Below are 18431 nucleotides of genomic sequence, written 5' to 3' on the forward strand. Positions count from 1 at the left end.
ACAGGCCTACATCTAATAAAAATAGACCAAATCAAAATAGACCATCTAGACCCAAATCTACAAGGGGCCTTTTTGGTCACCTACACCATTTAGACGACCACCCTGAAAACAAATTATAAAAGTAGAAAGTCAAATAGATACCCCACAAGCTACATAGGAGAGGCAGAGAAACAGAAACAACCATCTTTTACAGTAAATAGAAAATAAACCCACATATACCCACTCGTCCATTTACTGTAAATACTACTCCTTTATAAAACCTAATCCCCTCAATAGCAGATCACTGCTAGTGAGAGAGAGAAAACCCTGTGAGCTCCCCACAGGGATTCAGCAGTCTCTTCCTCTGGGCTCAAGCCAGAGACAATTGCTCATATCAACAGAAACCTCTTTTGCAAATAGAAACACTACATATACCACCCACTATGCTGTTAGATACATAATAACAATGACACAGGGATATCCTACTAACTTAGAAAACTTGAGCAATAAAAAAGAGACTGATTGAAGGATGAGAAGGAAAATTATCCCCACATACTTGGGTACATAGATTCTGAACAATGAAGACAGACTTTCAAACTAAATGCCTTTTAGTCCCAGTTTAGAAAACATGCCCGGAATGGCTATCATAGGACATGTAAATAATAAAGAAAGCATTCAGGAACTTCTAAAGGAACAAATTATGTCCCTACTGTTTCACCACATAAATTATTTAATCTGGCTTGTCAAAAAGCCAAACAGGTCATATACATTTACAAATTTTAGGAATTTAAACAAATTTCCCCAAACTGAGGGAGCACTCCCGAATATAGGTGCTATCATAAGCAATATCACCACTGGCTCTGGCACTGATTGCATGGGGACAGACTTACCTGACACGTTCTTTGCTATTCCAGTTGATAAAGAGAGCCAACCCATGACTGCATTTGCGTGGGAAGGCAGATATGTTTAGTAGGTTACCAACAGGATACCTTAACAACACAGTAATAGCCCACAACTTTCTAACACAAGAATTCCAGGCCTTTCAGGTAAACACAACATACACACAAACCAGAATTTCCTGTATTGACGACATGCTTATTTATGGTGATAACTTGGACAATAGGTTTATAATAGAGTTAATTCAATTCCTTAGAGGATAGGCCACTGACCCAAGTAAGGTCCAAGGACCTTATACTACAAGAAAATTTCTAGGTATAATTTGGTCCTGTGAAGGCAAAAAAATAACAGACCCAGTCAAAAACAAGATACATTGCATCCCAATTCCTACCACGAAAGAAGCATCTCAGAAACTGGTAGGACTATTTGGATATTGGAAATAGCACATGACACTAAATGGGGATAGTATCATAATACACTTGTAAAATTACAAGAAAGATAGGGAATTCAGTTGGACAGAGACTCAAGAGGCAGCCTTAATTTGCTTCAAAGTGCTCTCAAACTTTTAATACATTGGCATCAGCTAGCGAGGACTCCTAATATAAAGTGCCTAGGAGCACCTGGGTGACTCAGTAGGTTAAGCGTTGGCCTTAGGCTCAGGTCATGATCTCAGGATCCTGGGGTCAGGCCCTGCATTGGTTTCCCTGCTCAGTGGAGAGTCTGCTTCTCCCTCTCCCAGATGTACCTCTGCCGTCTCTTCGGAGTTGTGCCATCCTCCCCAGCACACGACTCAGAAGAAACAAGAGGAGAAGCTGCACATGATGCTGCCAATGTTTAACAGGGTTTTTGGAAATGCTCCACCTTTTTTTTTCCTAACAGAAAAATAGTGTTTAAAAAATACTAGATATTTCCCACTCCTTTTACAAAATTACCCTCTCCTCTTCTTCAATCACCTTCATTCCCCACAGGACAGTGCAGATGAAAGAGATGAGGACCATGGGCTGAATGGTGCTATTAGGAGTTGGGGTCACTAGAGCTTTCCAGGGTCCCCTTGGTGTCCACTTCCTACTGAAGATGTGGAGCAGGGGAACTGGCTGTCTCCCTCAGCTTATGCTCACTTATGCTCTCTCTCAAATAAGTAAGTAGGTAGGTAAGCAAGTAAATTAATTAATTAATTAATAAAATTTTTTTTAAAAACCCAAAAAACTAAAGTGCCTATATTTACAAGGGTTTGCAACATGGTGTCTGTGGACTGAAAAATTGTAGGAACTCAATTTTTAGCAGATTGCATTTTGGACAAAGATTTTCCCATGGGCCAAGAACAGATACCAACAAATTGCAAGACTCACTTGGGCATTGTATGATGAGGCTCTAAAAACTACAGAACCACTAACAGAAAATAAGCTAATTATACTTTAATTCCAATAGGCTATTCTGGGGTGGGTAAGGCAGACCTTTGAGAAACAGGAATTATTACTGTCACATGGAGAATGTCTACTTCCAAGCAGGACTAAATGACAGAGGATCAGCCCTCTGCATGAACTGAGGAAATCTCCACAAGGCCAGAAGTGGACTTTACCAAATTTCTGAGGGATGAACCTATTTAAGCTTGAGCAGTTGGGCAATGGGGACCACTCTGGTCCATGGCACTCAAATGCATGGTTTTTATCTGGATCAGCTTCCAAGACACCATCTAGAGAATGCTGGCACACTGTGGCCTTGAGGACTAATGATGGTCTTAACTTGACATAATCAGGAGAATTCTGGAGTACAGAATATGCTGAATAGCCATAAATTGGTGAGTGACTAATGTGTTAAGGGAAGCGAGAGTGAGGTGTAGCTTTTCTCAGACTCATGGACAGTAGCTAATGGAATAGACATTTTGGACATGAACATTGTGGAAAAATTACTGAAAAATACCAAATAAGAACATAATGAAGGATATAGGGCAGAAAATAGCACTAATATCTCTATATTTATCATAGATGTCTCTGCACCTTAGGAGAACTCTGAAGTAATTAAATTGAATAACTAGATGGACAAACTTGGTAGGTAAACTAAAGAGATGGAGGTATGCAAAATTTAACTTAAAAAACTCAATAATTTATGGCTAGTGATGAAGCCAATTCAAGACATAACTATTTATAAACAAGAAGGACAATGGGCTTACAACCTGAACACACAGATATGCCAAGTAACAGAATCATTCTATAGACACATCAAACAGGTCAGCCTGGCACACATGAAACTAGAATTGGTTAGAGCAAAAAGACATGTATGTACCCGTTAAATACCTCCAATTTCAAATTAAATATGAGAATTGCTGGAAGTTTAAAGCATGGAGGTCATTAATGAATATTCCAAATAAGTCAAAGCAGACAGACTTCAAAATTATACAAGTGATTATATAGGACACCTGCCCATATCAGAGAATAAACTATGCATGCACCACTATGGAGATATGGTCAGGAGTAGGATTACCCTATTCTTGCAGGAAAACTAATGAAAAATCTACAATCTGAGCATTAGAAATATGGATGCTTGCTATAGTGTCCCAACTATCATAAAATCAGATCAGAGAACCAACCCACTTTATAGGAAAGTGAATATAATATTGGACAAAGAAACTAGGCATAATGTGGAACTTCCCCTTACCCTATTACCCTACTGCCTCTGGGCCAACTGAGAACTATAATGATTTGTTCAAGCAGAAGCTTAGGTTGCTTCCTAACAATCTAGATATGAAAGCTTGGACTAAAATAATCTAGGAGATGACAATATCTCTAAAGTATAGATCTAGAAATCATATGCATACATACATACACACACACATTGCCCAGAACTTTATGCCTGCAAAATAAAAGCCACTGTGCATCCTCAACTCTAGCAATAATATGACATAGATCAGTGCAGCATGCTGCTTGCTGGCCATACTATTTTACCTATTGCTTACTATTGGATATCATACTATTTGTATGGGTTTCTCTTCCAACGGTTTCAGCAATAGTAGTTATGGTACCATTCTTAAGTGGAATGCATCTTTTGGTCCAGATACAACTCCACTGTCTGTGACATCCTCTACTTCCTTCACAGATCACCATCCTGGGTCACCTTGTTATAACTGAGGACTCAGCGGCATCACCAGCATCATCTATATCACCAAAACCAACCTCTCCATCTCACCCTTCAGTATCAGTACCATCTACTGGGAAACCTTTAGTCAGTGGAAAACACAAATATTTAGGGAATCTGATGAAGCAGTAGAAGTCTCCAAAGAATCTCTTGAATAGTATCCCCTACTAGACACTGACTGAGCTTGAAGACTAAACTACTAACTGGCCCTTGTCATAACCCAGCCTATATACCAAGACAATCAGGTATCAACTTTTCTGCTTTCCTTATATCTTACTGAATTGAGTGTAGCATCAGACACGTGGTAGACTAAAAATAACGGAGACAGAACATGAAGACTCCTAACTCTGGGAAATGAACTAGGGGTGGTGGAAGGGGAGGAGGGCGGGGGGTGGGGGTGAATGGGTGATGGGCACTGAGGGGGGCACTTGATGGGATGAGCACTGGGTGTTATTCTGTATGTTGGCAAATTGAACACCAATAAAAAATAAGTTTATTATTAAAAAAAAGAAAATAACCTCAATTTCATTTCTGAGATACTTTGCTAGTATTTTACAAAAGAGCATCTCTGAATATGTAGAATGGGCAATTGTATCTTTAAATATTAATAAGCCAGAAACCAATCAGTTATTACACTCAATTAACTCAATCCCAATCACCTATTAGAAAATAATCAATCTATGGATACTTTGTTCAGTCTTCACAAGAATAGGGACAACCTGTCAGGTATGTAGCAACTCGTAGAAAACTTAGCGTATAACATATATCATTATCCTTCATGGTGTACTTCAGGCTTCTCTCTCATACCATAGAACACCCAAGAACATAGAAACCAGGGTTAGTAAAACCTTTCCAGGTCATATTGGAACCTATAGTAATAGGCTATGCCTTGGTATTTACTATGCAGAACTTTTAAGCCAGATATAGATCCTCAAATTTTGTTCAGTTTTATCCATATTTGATTATGCACAATTTTTAACCTATGCCAGAAACAAATTCACTAAAGGAAGGAAATTATTGCAGTTTCTTGTTGGACTGTAGGAGATTTGATTGGTAGATTTAATTGAACAATGGCAGTCACTTTTTTTTTACTAACATCATACTTAATGGTAAAAAGCTGAATACTTTTCCATTAAGATCAGGAACAAGACAAGGATGTCCACTTTCTCAAGTTTTGCTCAACATAGTACTGGAAGTCCTGCTGCACCAATCAGACGTGAAAAAGAAATAAAGGCATACAGATTAGTAAGGAGAAGTAAAACTTACTATTTGGAAAGGATATGATTCTATATATAGAAAATCCTAAAGATCTCAACAAAAAATTAAGTTGCAAGATAAAAAATTAACATACAGGAACCTGTTACCTTTCTATGCACCAATAGCAAAGGAGAAGAAATAGAAATCCAGAAAACAATTTCATTTACAATTGTACCCAAAAGAGTAAAATACCTAGGAATATATTTAACCAAGAAGGTAAAAGATATATAGTCTAAAACTATAAAACGTTAATGAAAAATACTGAAGAAGACACAAACAAATGGAAAGATATTCCATATTCACAGATTGGAAGAATTAATATTGTTAAAATGTTTGTATTACCAAAAGCAAAATCTGTAGATTCAATATGGTACCTATCAAAATAACAATAGCATTTTAAAATAAATAATCCTAAAATTTGTATGGAACCACAAAACACCCAAATAGCCAAAGCAATCTTGAGAAAGAAAAATGAAGATAACGCAATCCCAGGTTTCAAGAACACTACAAAGTTATGGTAATCAAAACAGTGTGATACTGGCATAAACGCAGAACACATCAATGGAACAGGATGGAGACCTGAGAAATAAATGCATGCTTGTATGATTAATTAATCTATGACAAAGAAGGCAAGAATATGCAATGAGGAAAATAGAGTTTCTTTAATAAATGCTGTTGGGAACACTGGACAGCTACATGAAAAAGAATGAAACTGCTTTCTTACACTACACATAAAGATAAACTCAAAATGGATTAAAGAACTAAATGTGAGACCTGAAGCCATAAAACTCCTAAAAGAAAACATAAGTGGTAATGTCTTGGACATTAGCGTCAGCAATATTTTTCTAGATATGTCTCCTCAAGCAATGGAAATAAAGCAAAAATAAACTACTGGAACTAATCCAAAATAAAATCTTTGCTATGCAAAGGAAAACATCAACAAAACTAAAGGCAACTTAATGAGAGAAACTATTAGCCAACAATGCATCCAAAGTGACAAGATGGAGAGACCTAGAAGATATGATGTTAAAGGCAATAAGTCAGAGGGAAAAAGAAATAAACCATGTGATTTCATTTTTATGCGGGATCAAAAAAACCAAATGAATAAATAAAATGGAATCATAAATACAGAGGATAAACTGGGCATGGGAAAAATAGGCAAAGGAGATTAAGAGGTACAAACTTCCAGTTATTAAATAAAACACAGAGGTGGAAAGTGAAGCATAGGAAACATAGTCAATAATATTGTAATAACATTGTACAACAGATTACAACTAACTACACTTACTGTGGAGAGCATAGTGTAGTGTATAAAACTGTTGAGTCACTATGTTGTAAACCCAAAACTAATATAACATTGTATATCAACCATACTTCAATGGAGAGACATAAAGTGTGTTTCTCTAACTATAGATTGTCAGTTGTTGGACCATATACCTTTTTTTTTTTAAGATTTTATTTATTTATTCATGAGAGATACAGGGGAGAGAGAGAGGCAGAGACACAGGCAGAGACAGAAGCAGGCTCCATGCAGGGAGCCCGATGTGGGACTTGATCCCGAGTCTCCAGGATCATGTCCTGGGCCAAAGGCAGCACTAAGCTGCTGAACCACCCAGGGATCCCTGGACCATATACCTTTATTGTACCTTTATTCCTGCTATTCATAGTCATATTCATATGACTATGGCTTGAAGCTTCCTCAGCTACTTATGTATAATATGGAAAACTGGACCAGGATAGTATGCTGTAAGCCAACCCTCACCCTAACCTATTAGAGACAAGGGAAAAAGAAGGAACACAACATGATAGATTGTGTAACACTAATAGGTAATGAATCCTATGATAGAAAAAGAGGTTATTGCAGATCAGTAGAAGATGAAGCAACTATTAGAGTAACTGGAAAAATATTTCACGTTAGACCTCCTCAGATTAATCTAATAAATGTAAATAATGTATTAGAAAACTTAGGATAAGTAAAGGCACATTTATAAGATAAGACTAATAAAGTTAAAACAACTTGGCAGGAATTTAAAAGGAAACAAAAATATGCCTCCCTAAAATAGTAACAGGCTTGAATTCTGATGTTATAACTACTGATATATATTTAATAGAGCTATGCAAGCTTGTACCCTTGGAGCTTTATAAAAATGGTCTCCACTTGGGTACATATTTATCAAGGAAGTTAATTGGGTTAAGAAGGTTAAGTTTTTGTTGTTTGTTCTTTCAATATGGTACCATGCTAAAGAGTTCTTTATTATGTTTATATTGATAGTATTAGAAAACATGGGCACTTAAACTGGTCATTAAACTATGGCATAAAAAAATGTGCATCAAAGGAAAAATACTCCCCCAAGATATGATTGTGATTAAGATATTAAGTGATATAGAATCACAGGGTAGATTGATATTTCTGTGAGCTTAAATTTGTACTGGGCATAAGATCCTTAGCATTAATTAGTGTCTGAGTAATTTGGAATCACAGGGTGGATTGTTGTACGTGTGATTTCACATACACTTGTTTATGACAAGGACAAAGTTGTTTTTAGAAGTTGTTTCAGTATGAGAATAAAGTATGTTGTGTTGTGTCAGGATGTCATTGTCTCAGCTGTTCTCACTGATGAGAAATCAATAGCTCAGCTGCTGAGGGGGCCTAATGTTTATAAAAAACATGTAAAGAAGCAATATGGCAAGGAGGCATTAAGACTATAAATACTGAGAGTTTGTGAGAATGATCCTGAGAGTGCTTAGTCAGGGCAAGTCTACATCTCGTTGAACTGATAGCTCTTAAAGACGTGGATGGAACTGGAGGGTATTATGCTGAGTGAAATAAGTCAATCGGAGAAGGACAAACAGTGTATGTTCTCATTCATTTGGGGAATATGAATAATAGTGAAAGGGAATATAAAGGAAGGGAAAAGAAATGTTGGGAAATATCAGGAAGGGAGACAGAACATAAAGACTCCTAACTCGGGGAAACGAACTAGGGGTGGTGGAAGGGGAGGAGGGCAGGTGTTGGAGGGGAATGGGTGACGGGCACTGAGGCGGACACTTGACGGGATGAGCACTGGGTGTTTTTCTGTATGTTGGTAAATTGAACACCAATAAAAGTTAATTAAAAAAAAAATAAAAATAAATAATCAGTATTTTAATTCTGAGTTTACTGAACTGATTTATTATTATGATTATTTATTTAGTTTACTGAGTTTATTGAACTGATCAGTAAACTTAAATGTCCCATCTGCTTAATTTTTTCAATATCTAGTCTGCTTAACAATATTTATCAATAAACTGGCATTCTGGCTTAAAAAAAAAAAAAAAAAGACCTCAGGGCAATTAGCTCCTTCCTGGTAAAAACAACTCTTTCACAGGCAGAGAAAGTTGTACAGAGGACTCACAAAGATCTTGCCCATTAACACTAGCACTGTCATTCACTGGCAATCTGTTCTAGAAGCATGGGACTTTTACTTTTGAACTGGCAGCTGGACTTCAGCTCTTGGTTAGCAAAATGTCTCCCAGATACCAACTCTGATAAGGGTATGCCTCAACTAAATTTGGACTTTACTACTTTTATCTGCCCTTGCCTAGAACAATAGTGTGATTCATCTGACATTGGTTTGGACTACATTTCTTTATTGACTAATTAGAAGACATTATCCTATATGCTATTGGCATGTGAAATTTGCAGTGAATCAACATTAAATACATTGTTGGCAAATACAACAATCAGCCTTTGAGCGTTATTTGCTTCCCTAAAGAAAACAGCCTTCCCATAAACAGGGGGAATATGTGCATTTGTGTAGATTGGGGCTTGAAACTAGGCAGGTGTCTTGTACCTCCAAAACCTATTCCTGTACCACAGCCTCAGGCAACATTGCCCTGTTCCTGGTCCCTGGCTACCCTGGCCTGGCCCACTTCACATGAGCAGTCCGCACTCTGTTAGTTGCTCAAAGCCAGCTGGAGCCCTCCAGGACTTTGGAGCTCAGATGGTAACCAACTACCTACATTGCCCCAAGGGTGGAGAAAACCCATCCCCTGAAAATCACTGAAGTGGCCATTGAATGGGCAACAGTCCCCATGTATACTTACTGTTTGCTGGGTCCCAGCCTTCTGTAGCAATCAAGGCTCCCAGCAGTCTCTCACTGGAAAATATGTCAGCCGGCCTACCTAATCCAGCCTGAGCAAGGTGGTCCATATTCCTCTGCTCTGCCTTCAGGGGGAATATATACATTTGTATAGGTTAGGGCTGGAATTAGGCAAATGCCAAGTATCCCCAATAGCTTACCCTATGACCTAGCTTCACTGTCCATTGCCCTGTTCCATATCCCCGTCTACCCTGACTTGTGCCTTCCATGCACAATACAGCCCACACCTCGTCAGTAGGCCCTTGGTTGCAGGAGCCTGTCAGGCCTGTGTAACTCAGACCATTCACAACTACCTACTTGGCCTCCATAGTAGAAAGAACTCAACCCATAAAAGTTTAAACTAGTGATTGTCAATCTTCATTTTGGACTGGTTTCCTGGTAGGGTCCAGGCTTCTCCAGAAATTAAGATTCCTCAGAGTCTATTATTGGGGGATACCTTGGCTGGCTGTCCCATCCCCAGCAGTCCAGAGTCCTCCAGCTCTGCTTTAGTGTGAATATACACATTTGTGCAGGTGAAAGTCTGGAAGTTGGAGGATGTCAAGTAACCCCAGTCGCTTGCTTCTGTGACATGGCCTCACCCATTGTTGCCCTGCTCCAGGTCCCCAGCTACCCTGACCTGGATGCTGTGCACATGTACAGTCATTCCTGTATCACCTGGCACTTGGCTGTGAGGGGAAACTCCAGGCCTGTGGATCTCTGGCTGAACTGCAAGTTCCTAAATAACCTCAGGGTGAAGAAAGCCCTCTCCCCGTCATCTTTCTGAAGCAGTAATTTTAAACTGGGGGTAATTAGTCCCCTTTTGTTCTGGCTGCCTGATGAGGTCCAGAACTTCTCCAGAAATCATAGCTTCAAGTGTCTGTTTTGGAGGTTGCCCTGGCCAGCCATCCTGGCCCAAGAGCCTTGACAGTTCAAGGCTGTTGAGAATCCTCCAGCTTTAACTTCAGAGGGAATATGTATATTTGTGTAGGTTAGGCCCTGCAATTAAGCAGCTACCATGGACTCCCAATAGCCAGTTCCTGTTACCCAGCCTCTATCAACACTTGCCCTATTCTAGATCTCTGCCTAGCCTGACTTGCATGGTCTGGACATGTGCAATATGCACCTGGTTGGCCAGGGCCTGTGGAACTTGGGCTTCTCCACAAATAACAGCATAGAAGTCAGGCTCAAAGTATCTTCAGATAGAGTGAAGGCAGGTACTGTCAATCTTACAGATTTTCCTATAGTTTGAATATCTCTGGTGATCTTTTTGGGTAGCTCACAGACAGGCATGAAGATCATCTGTATATGAGCTATTGTAGTACGTTCCCTGAAATTTATATCAAGTCATTCATATTCAGTTTGTAGGCTTCAGAATCTAGTCTGATTTATAGATTTAAAGGTAATTAACAGAAACAGAATCTAATATTCCCAAAGGTGTGTTACTGAAATATAAATTTTCTCTGAAGTTATTATTAAACTCAGCCAAATTAACATTAGTTTATAAAAGAAATTTAGTTTTAATAAACCACACCTGATCATTTATAGAAGTACAAAATAACAGTTGATGATGATACAGGCTCTTTTATATCTGCTTTTCTGGAACATTTCATAGGGAATCTGCAGACTGAACTTTTAACATCCTCTCAAGGGTAAAAAGCCTTGCCATCAAACTTTACCTGTAATACACAGATTTGGGTTATTTCCTCCTTCTCAAGGTTCTCAAAATATCCAGAGGTTCTTAAACTTGCTTGGAAGTCATCTTGTTTACTTACCCAATAAGTCTGCTACAAACCCTGTAAACAAAGTATCAGGCTGTTTTTCCAAGAGGCTTTACTGGCTCCCTAAAGTCAACTTTGGTTCCTTAAAACTGTCTGGTTATATCTGAGTCTGCAATTGTTTCTCAAATATGATATTCTAGTCAAAGCCTTGGTGATGTAAACAATGCTTCCAATTATATCCTGTTACAAGGAGATCAGATTTTTTAAAACTTATGCAAATCAATATATGGCCCTATAAAGTGGCTCCTGCCCCACACCTAGTAGGCAGCCCTGGACAGATACCATTCCAAAGTGACTCTTACCCTGAGGTTGGAAGGGGTGGGGGAGGTAACCACATATACCAGCACAAACATCAGTACACACAGTTTCTGTGGCCAGATCTCTTAGCTGGCTGGTACAGGGAGCAGACCCTTCCCTCTGGTGTGCCTGAAGTTGTGGCAGACAGGTTAACTGCAAGACAGCTAGGCTGACTGCTAGCCCCATCCACTAATAAGCTTATAGTGGTCACAGCCAGGCCTCTGAATAGGACAGGGAGCAAACCCTGTCCAGTGTGCCTACAGAAAACAAAGTGGGCTATCACAGCTGGCTGGACTGAAGGCAATTGAGGCTCATCCACAAGAAGACATACCCAGCCCAAATAGGGAACACCCTGGAGTGTCTGGAGCTGATGACCTGGGGGCATCAGGGTGGGAATTGTGCTATTGGGCACCACAGGACTTCTTCCACACAAAGCCACTATTTTCAAGACTAAAAGACATAGCCAAGCCAACCTATCTAATACATAGAAACAAACACAGAGAACTAGACAAATGAGGAGACAGAGGAATATGTCCAAAATGAATGAACAAGGCAAAAAATCACAGAAAAAGAACTAAATGAAATTAAGATAAGCAATATGCCTGATAAAGAATTTGAAGTAATGGTCATAAAGATACTCACTTGACTTGAGAAGAGAAGTAGATGCCTCAGTAAGAACTTCAAAAAGGAGTAGAAAAAATTAAAAAGGACCAATCAGACCTGAGGAATTCAATGACTGAAATGAAGAATATACTAGAGGGAATCAACAGCAGACTAGGGGATGCAGAACAGATCAGTGATCTGGAAGACAGGATAGTGAAAAGCAAACAAGCTGAACAGCAAAAAGAAAACAGAATAATAAAAAATGAGATTAGGATAAGGGAACTCTGACATCATCAAGCATAATAACATTCACATTATAGGGATCCTAGAGGTAGAAGAGAGAGAGAGAGAGAAGGGGTCAGAAAACTTATTTGAAGAAGTAATAGCCAAAATTTTTCTAACATGGGGAACAAAACATATACTCAGGTAGAGAAATTCTAGAGAGTTTCTAACAAAATGAAGTCAAGGAGGACCAAACCAAGACATATAATTAAAATGGCAAAACATAAATATAAAGAATTTTAAGATTTTATTTTTTATTTATTCATGAGAGACACAAAGAGAGAGGCAGAGACATAGGCAGAGTGAAAAGCAGGCTGCTCACAAGGAGCCTGATGCAGGACTTGATCCCAGGACCTCAGGATCATGCCCTGAGCTGAAGGCAGATGCTCAACTACTGAGGCACAGGGTGTCCCAAGATAAAGAATTTTAAAAGCAGCAGAAGAAAACAGTTACACACAGTGCACACCCCAGAAGGCTATAGATTTTTCAGAAGAACTTTGCAGGCCAGAAAAAAAGTGGCGTGATATAGTCAAAGTGCTAAAAAAAAAAAAAAAAAAATACAACCAAGAATTCACTACCAAGTAAAATTATCATTCAGAATAAAAGGAGAGATAAAGACTTTCCCAAACAAAAGTTGAACGACTTCATCACTCCTAACCCAGCCTTTCAAGAAATATAAAAGGAAATTCCTAAATGGAAAGAAAGGGCATAACTTGAAGAAAGTTATAAAGGAATAATTATAGTTAAAAGCATACATAAAGATAGATTAACCACTTATAAAGCCAGTATGGAGGTTAAAACACAAAAATAATAAAATCCATTATATCTACAAAAATTATTCAAGGAAAATACAAAATAAAAAGATTCTTTTTATTTTGTATTTTCTTCCTTTACAACAGGAAGTAAAAATGTAGTGCTTTGGGGCACCTGGGTGGTTCAGTGGTTGAACACCTGCCTTTAGCTTAGGTCATGATCCCAGTCCTAGGATCAAGTACCCCATCAGGCTCCCTGCAGGAAGCCTCCTTGTCCCTCTACCTATGTCTCTGCCATTCTCTGTGTCTCTCATGAATAAATAAATAAAACCTTAAAAAATTCTAGTGCCTTTAGAATGTGTCCAAACTTAATATAGATTTCTGTATTCATATTATATATGAACCCAATGGTAACCACAAGTCAAGCTCTTATAACACATACACAAAAAATAGAAATCTAAGCCTATCACTAAAGAAAGCCATTAAACCACAAGGGAAGAGAGCAAGAGAAGAAAAAAGGGATAGAAGAACTACAAAAACAACTAGAAAACAATTAACAAAATGGCAATAAGTACATACCTATCAATAATTTTTTTAAAAGATTTTATTTATTTATTCTTGAGAGACACACAGAGAGAGACAGGGACACAGGCAGAGGGAGAAGCAGGCTCCATGCAGGGAGCCCGATGTGGGACTCGATCCCAGATCTCTAGGATCATACCCCGGGGCTGAAGGCTGCGCTAAACCACTGAGTCACCCGGGCTGTTCCCATACCTATCAATAATTACTTTAAATGTGGATGGACTAAATATTCCAATCAAAAGACACAGGGTGAGTAAATACATAAACAAACAAGACCCATCTATTTGTTGCCTACAAGAGACACACTTTGGACCTAAAGACATATATAAGCTGAAAGTGAAGGGATGGAAAAGGATATTCCATGTAAATGGAAGTGGAAAAAAAAAAAAGCCAGGATAGCAATATTTATATCAGATAAAATTTATTTATTTATTTATTTTTTTGGGATATATCAGATAAAATTTAAACTTTAAAACAAAGACTATATATAACAAGAAACAAAGGGCACTACATAATGATAAAGAGATCAACACAATGAGAAGATATAACATTATATCAACAGCATAGGAACACCTAAATACATAAAGCAAATATTAAGAATTATGTTTAGATTATCTACAAAAACTTAATGAGACTTTACATAAAATCAATTATTATTCTAAGTTATTTTCTCACAAATTTTATAACAGGGATAACATGAACTTATTTGATGAATAAACCCGAATAAAAATATATTTAATGCTGATAACTCTAAAGACATGTCTACTTTTTTGTGGAGCGCCCAAAGCTGGGCCTGAGCTCAAGAGCCTGAGATCAAGAGTCAGAGCTTAATTGGCTGAGCCACCCAGGCATCCCAACACATCTATTTTTTTAAAGACTTGTTTATTTTAATTAAACCAACAATCTTAGTTTTGATACCAAATATTTTCCCAGATCATAGAAACCTGAAATTCATTTGTAGTGTTTTACTTTTGAGAATTTTATGTGCTTAAATTTAAGCCAATTCAGTAGTTTCTTTATGAATTATTTTGGCAATACCATCCACAGGTAGAAAAATACTATATATATAATGTACACATATGCACATATAGAGATGACTTTTAAGATTTGTATTTATCCCTGGAAGTAATCTTAAACTGTGCTAGAGTTTGGGCACAAGGCACCTTTTAGCTGTCTGTATTTTTTACAAGACTCTGTTCCTTCCCTTCAGTGTCACAGGATTGTGGCCTGTGTTTACATTTCAAAGACACGATTTGTAACTTTAAGGAACAGAGAAAGAATGCAAGTTTTTTTTTTTTTCCTAAGAGTTTCAGGGTAATTGTAAGATACCTTTTTGAAGTATAGGACAATTTTGTTCCAATACCCTGGTCTTTATCTACAAGTATTTTGACAGAAATAGGCAAGCTTTGGAGGTTAGTAAAGACAGGTAGGCTTGTTTTTAGAGTTGCGTTTCCGGTTTTGTAGAGATGTGCAAGATGAAGTTGTTTTTAATCCCCCCCCCCCCAAAGAACTGGATTACAGCCTAAGTATTAAGGGACGGACCTACCTCTTCAAACAAATTTGCTACATTATATCAGAAAGATATTTTTTACATAAATAGGAATCTGTATAAAGCATTTTAACAGAAGTCTTGTTTCTGAGAGCATAATTCAGGGGACATGAATTTCATTTTGGTGGAGGGTCTAGGATACATCTGCAAAGGACATTGCATAGGAACGCCTGAAGCTGGCAGAGTAGAAAGTAGAAGCAAACCCAGCCTAACTGCCTGTCTCAGGAGCTTGTGTTAAATTCATTTGCTAACTTTCAGCATTTATAGGAGTACCTGTATACTTTGACTCTAGAGATTAGTTAGGCCAGAGTGCCCTCTGTAAGTCATGTAGGGAAAGGGAACTTAAAAACAGGCAGAAGGTATCAGACTCTAAGAAGGGAAATATGCATGAGACGTGGATATTACTTTTTGTGTTAAGTCTAATTTCTTTTCTCTCATCTTATCAAGGGAGTCCCTATGGCTAGCTGTTGTAAGACAATTTTAAGAGCTTTGTAAGGATTTTTTTTTCTTTCAAATATAGCCATTTATAAAGGATTCATGTCTGGCCATTGACAGACGGATCTTGCTAATCATCAAAAGCTCCCTCAGATCAATAAGCCTTTTTATGATTGCCTCCAGGAATGACCTGGAGGTAATTTTCCAGGCTTAGATCATAGATGCAAGAGGCATCCCTGGACAGGGCACAGATGATACAGCTCAATGATCCAAAAGTTTACTTCCAAAAATAGTTTAAGAAAGCAAAAGCCTTTGTTGCACAGGCGGTAAGACTGGTAAACATGATATCTCTGGTCCCAGGAAAACTTGAGACACCTCTAATCACAGACCTGCTAACTTGTTACACTGGGCATATGATACTGAAGTGAGACTTTTCCAGCACCAGCAAGCAACAAAGATTAAGATGACAAAGGTCCCTTACGGGTTGGGACTTCTTAGGCAAGCTCTTCCGAGACCTGGTATGGCTGGCAAAGAGAGCACTGCTTGCAACTATGTGTCTTGAAATCCCAGTCTATTTCACTGGCCGCTAAGGTACACCCAAGTAAGTGTACCCTTCAGAGGGTTGAGACCAGACAGAATATGGTCACTGGTCAGAAATCCAGGCTCTTATGACACAGAACAGGTGAAATGGAAAACCTCACCCAGTGTTTACATATAGGACCCACAACAAAATTTGTCTAAACAAATGCCAGTCTTAAGAGAATCATGAACTCTCTACTTTGTGAGGTTGGCTGGCTCAAAGAACAGGCTGATAGATCCTATGCCTGCCTTTCTCTATGGCAATTCCTTTTCATGACACAAATGTATTTGTATTTGACACAAATACAAAGAAAACAAAAAACTGTAACCATCTCTGGGAGAAAACGGATCTGTCAAACCAAGAGTATGCTACCAAATTTATTAGAGTTGCTAAGCCCAAGGAACTAGTTCCACAAATATTTTCTCCTGTTGATCTAAATTGAGAGAGAGAGAGAGAGAGAGAGAGAGAGAGAGAGACCACTGTTGTGACCACTGTTGTGGTAAGAACTCCTACCTTCTCCTGGCTTTTGTCAGATGTCCCAGGATCTTTCAGCTGCAGCAACGTCCAGCCAGGGAAGTTTATCCTGCCAACTATGCCGACTATTGAGGAGGAAAAATTTTCCTCTATTATTCAAGATTCTTCTAGCTGGTCTAAGAATTAAATGGACAAATTAATAGGATTAATAGGAGAAATAGAATTAATAGGAGAAAAAACGAAATTTAATTAACTGTACATGGAGGCCCAATATTAAGACCCAAAAGAAATGACCAAAATAGGCAACTTTCATACTTTTTAGACAAAGAAGCAATAAGCTTGTGAAGAATTGACAGTAAAAAGAAGACTTATGTTTGACAGCTTCAATTAGTAAGAAATTCTAAATGGAATTTGGGCTGGGGTAGTAAATTGGTAAAAGTAACAATATTTATTTAAATAGCCTTCTCTGCTCTGAATTCTCTATCTCTGATGATAAGGACATCTTGCTACAAAGGGTATCTTATTTGAGAGATCTATTTCCTGCTTTCTTGAGACAAAGGGGACTCTGGTTGTTCTTACACTGGCTACTTATTAAATAGCTTCTAATTCAAAATAATCAATACACTGAAGTGGCACATTTTGGGGAATTTGACCCTTGACCCCTCACATGCACATTTGTGTAGGTTAGGGCTTGGAATGAGGCAAATGCCAGGGGCCCTTAAGAGATGCTCTTGAGATCAGGATACTCCAGACGCTGCCCAGTTCCAGGTCTTCCTAGACCTGTGCAGCAGGCATATGCACACTATTCACTTTAACAGCTATCCTTTGGCAGCTGGGGCCCTCCAGTGTGGAGCTTGGGCTGGTCTACAACCACCTGCGTAGTCTCCAGGGCAGGGGAAGCCTACCTTTGAAATCTTTCTGAGGCATCAGCTTTAAACAGTCAGTCTACAACCAACTAGCTGCCTGATGAAGACCCAATTTTTTTCCCCCAGCAATCAAGGCACCCAGGTCTCCTTCTGAAGGATACCCCTGCCAGATTGCTCAGCCTCACCCTGGAAAGGCATCCAGTTTCCTCCAACCATAACTTCAGGGGGAATATGCACATTAATGATGGTTAGGGCTTGGACTTAGGCAGATGCTTTTGACCCATGAAAGCTTGCACCAGTAACATGGTATCTTCTAATACTTGGTCTGTCCTAGGTCTCTGGCTATCCTGACCTGCATGGCCCACACATATGCTACCTGCCCTCCAACATCCAGCCTCAGGCAACCAGGGCCCTCCAGGCATGTGGAGCTCAGGCTAGTCTCCAACCACCTGCTTAGCTTCCTGGGTGGAAGGATCCCTTTCCCAACAATCTTTCTGAGGAGCAGCTTTAGACAGGCAAGTCAATCCACACTTGGACGGGCTGCCTGATGAGGTTCCAGTTTTCTCTAGCAATCAAAGGTAACAAGTATCTCCTATTAGAGGATACCTGGCCATCTGTCAGGCCCCACCCTGGCAAGGCAGTACATCTTACCTCTGATCTGCCTTCCTGGGAAATATGAACATCTGTTTAAGTTAGGGCTTGGAAATAGGCAGGTGTCATGTACTCTAAACAGCCCCCTTATGTGACTAGGCTTCTGCTGACATTTTTCTTGTTAACAGGTCCTGTCTACCCTGATATGTAGACATGTGCAATATGCACCTATGTGCCAGCCTTGGGCAGCTGGGGC

Source organism: Vulpes lagopus, chromosome 1 (genome assembly GCF_018345385.1).
Source record: "Vulpes lagopus strain Blue_001 chromosome 1, ASM1834538v1, whole genome shotgun sequence".
In the NCBI taxonomy this organism is placed as follows: domain Eukaryota; kingdom Metazoa; phylum Chordata; class Mammalia; order Carnivora; family Canidae; genus Vulpes; species Vulpes lagopus.